Here is a 3,838-nt window from a genome sequence, read left to right on the forward strand (position 1 = left end):
CAAGATACAAAATATTTATACGTGCAACCCTTAGCACGTGGGGCTTCATCAAACACGATCTTCTTGGGGTGAACACTGTTTTCATTCGAGGAGTGTTGGTCATCATCTTTCTTAGATTTGGGTGGAGTAGGTCGTGGTTTGTTGTGAGCCTCAGAATGATTCTTTGGTTTAGCATGCGGTGTAGGTAAGGTTCTACTACGGGTCTCATTGTACTCACTGTACTGTCGTTCTAAGGCTTTAGCAACCGCATCATTCACAATTGCTTTTAACTCAGCACCAGTCACTAGGAATTTTGCATCATCACGGTTCCCTACCGGATGGCTATTGACTTCCTCTGATCTAGCCATGTAGCTTCAATTGCTACATATAAATGATGGTCAAGGTTTTTAACTCAAAGGCCCTTATAGTATTTTATGTTTTATTAACCAAGGTTTTAAATTGCCATTTTAGGTTAATTCGTTAAAACATTAGGATTTTACTATTATCCTATGATACTTTATTATTGGCACATAAGGCCTAGTCACAAGGACAGTTAAAATAAATAGTTAAGATTTTATAGTATCTAGGTGTGTTAGGTTGAATCATAGTTCATTTCCATTTAATAACAGGGAGTCCTAAGCTACCACTGTCCTTAGTCACGGAGGACATTTAATTATTGCCCACAGGCACTTCACTTCAAAGAAGTGGTTAAATAATTAAGGGAATTTAAAATTAACCCTTTATGAGAGATGGCCTATGTGACTTTACTGATTCACAGTTTGCCAAAATCATTAACATACTAACAGATGTTAATAATCGGAATCTAATGTGTGGGTTGTACCATCTTGGCCAGGTTTGCAATAACACAAAGGCTAGGTTTTACCACCAAGATTCTTTAATAATTAACGCAGAATAGTCCTAAATTGAGATGTTAATTATGGATCTTAACCTTATTATGGAACTACCATCTTGGCCTTGTTTTATAAACCAAAAGGCTAGGTCTTGGTTCTCTTTAGATTTTACCAAATTTAATATAATGGCAGATCTTTTTAATTTTCATTAATTTTCATATTTCATGCAGATAATTAATCAAAATGAAAACTTAACTAAACCATCTCATAAATTGTCTTAAACAAGTACAACATTTGCCCAAAACGGGACTTCTACAAAAACAAATGCCCACGCAGGGGCGAATTCGAGAACAAACCCACGCAGGGGTTAACTAACCAAACATGCTCACGCAGGAGCTGAATACTGAAGCAAAAAGTCCACGCAGGGACTGAATTACCATTAACTAAAAAAATAACAAGGATCTTCAATAGTCCCTCCTTTTGGACTTTCCCTTGATCAGATCTGATAGTCCTTTGAAGAATCCTCTGTTGTGTCTGCGCTCAGTCTGAATTTCCCGTTCACAACGGTCTAGTCTCTCAAGGACTTCTTGCTGGCGTTCTGGAGGAATAATCTGTGGCTGCGGCGGCTGATACATAGGTGGAGGAGGTGGCGGATGCTGGTACCCAAAAGTCGGGTAGCCAGTAGTCCATAGGCCACCATAAGGCCCCTCTGGGTGACTAGCGTTATAATCCCATGCTTCCTGATATAGATCCACACTAGCGTAGTTGTAGTTGTAGTGGGTATGCGCCGGTTGCTCAAAAGGATTATACGCCGCTGAACCGGCGTAAGCAGGGATTGGGTTATCGAAACCCAATGGTGGTGCCACAGGTACTGAGTTGATTTCTGGAATGGGGCTTGATGGACCCCCCAATTGTGGTTCTTCTTCTTCCTCCTGAAGTGGCGGATAATGGCTGCCGCTTGATGGTTGGGGTGTGCTGATGCGGACACCCCCTCGCACGGACATTCGTGCGTTCGACCTCCTCCGCCTCGGTGGCTCCGGAGGCGGCTGCTGTTCCACTGGTGGTGGTGGTGGCGGGGTAACTGCCACGAAACGAGAATCCTGAGAAGGATCCTGTTGCTGTTGCTGTTGCTGTTGTTGCTGCTGGTAGGGGGACGAGTGGTGTGAGGGGGTAAAATACCAGTCGATGTTTCGGAACCTCTCCTCGTAGCTGTCTGGACCGCGATAAGGCGATCCGTGGAAAGATGATCCGTCAGAGATCTCTATCGGGTGGTTGGGCGTCCCCGTAGCAGGCTCCATAGGGTCAATATCCTCATCCATATCGTTATCCCCAGAGAAGTGGTCTTCCGGTCCAAGTGGGTTAAAACCCACGGGTTCTGGAAAAACGTTGGCCGGGTTGAACCAGCTCTGGAAGGTTGGGGTTGGGTCACCAAAGGAGTGGTGAGAGTTGGATCTCTGTAGAGGTATAAAGGCTGGTGGTTGGTCGTTGGGCTCGTTTTCTGATTGGGGCCCAAAGGAGTGCTGGTAAGAAGGTGAAGAGCTGAGGGAAACTGACCGTCTCCCGGGTTCAACATAGAGCCTCCATGGCTCTTGCGGGCTGGTGCTCATAGTAATGGATGGGGTTCGCCGGTGCGAAGGCCCGGCTTCGTGATCATGACCCGTGACGGGTCCCTTGCCTCGACCGCGAAGAAATCTTGGTGGCATGATGACCTGCATACATGATTTAAATAACAACCACAATATAATTATAAAAGACTCAAAATAAAACAACACAGAGTTTGTCCTATGTTCGATGTCTAGACTCGGAACTCGAAGAATGTGCTATTTGTGCACTGAGATTAAATACAAAAAGGCTAGTGTTTAATTCACTCAGTGTTGGCTCTGATACCAACCTGTCACACCCCGAATTTCCACGTGTCACCGGTGGGCCCGGTGGGGGAGTATCGTGACGTAATTGATATCATCATAGTCAAATAACACAAATTATATTGCACAGCGGAAGCAAAAGAAATAGATTTATTTCAACCATCGAATGTAATATTTAAGTATCACAAGTAGTCGAAATAGATCCACAGGCGGATCGGAATAAAAGGAGAAAATTGTTCAACAGATAAATGCATCCCAAAGCTTGCGAGACTCTATGATGCTAAGGAGAGGCCAGCCTATTACGTATAGCACCTGCACTTAATCTTTTTTGGGGAAAATACGTCAGTTTACACTGGTAAATACAATTTAACTGACTCATTTTGAAAAGGTTTTAAAAATTGATTTAAATGCACAAGGCACAAAACATTTTTATAACTTGGGAATAATTAATCAAAGTTAAACTTGTAAAAGATTTACATGTTTGTTGTGCGTTCAGTCGCCCGAGTCGTGTCGGGTTTAAGGTTAATTGACACACCACTTAGTATAAGTCCGCGGCGGGAAGCCAATGTTTATACCTTAATAATGGACATAATACCGGGTGTACGCCTACACCCGGGTGTCAAGGTCGTGGCCAAAAATGATGCCAAGGATATCCGGGACATGGTCAATAAGCTCCCAAAGGCGTAAAAACAAACAAAACCAAGTTTTCAAACGGGTCACATTGATAATACCCAACTACTAATGAGTTGGGGTCAATTGCCCGACCAAGCGGTATTTTATATACCGTACCCCCAAGCCCGTATAGGGAAAATAAGTTAAAAGTATTTACCTGAGCAAGTATAAACCACAAAAGCAAAAATGCAAGTGTCTTTTACTGGGCTCCTATTCTGGAACGAAGGTTTAATATAACCTATTAGAATCCTAACGGGTCTTTTAACATAGCCTAAGCTTAGACCGGTTAGTTTCGGAGAATAAATATGGTTTAATCGCGAGGAAGGCGAGAAACCAAAAAGGAATGTGACTTAGACCCTACAAGCTTGGATACTTGTATTACATGGGTAAACTAAACATATTCTGGATTTAGAGACTAAGATGATACGATTTGACCCGTTTCGGCTAATATGCGTGAACCAGTCACATAAG

The sequence above is a fragment of the Helianthus annuus genome, chromosome 2 (genome assembly GCF_002127325.2).
Source record: "Helianthus annuus cultivar XRQ/B chromosome 2, HanXRQr2.0-SUNRISE, whole genome shotgun sequence".
Taxonomy (NCBI): domain Eukaryota; kingdom Viridiplantae; phylum Streptophyta; class Magnoliopsida; order Asterales; family Asteraceae; genus Helianthus; species Helianthus annuus.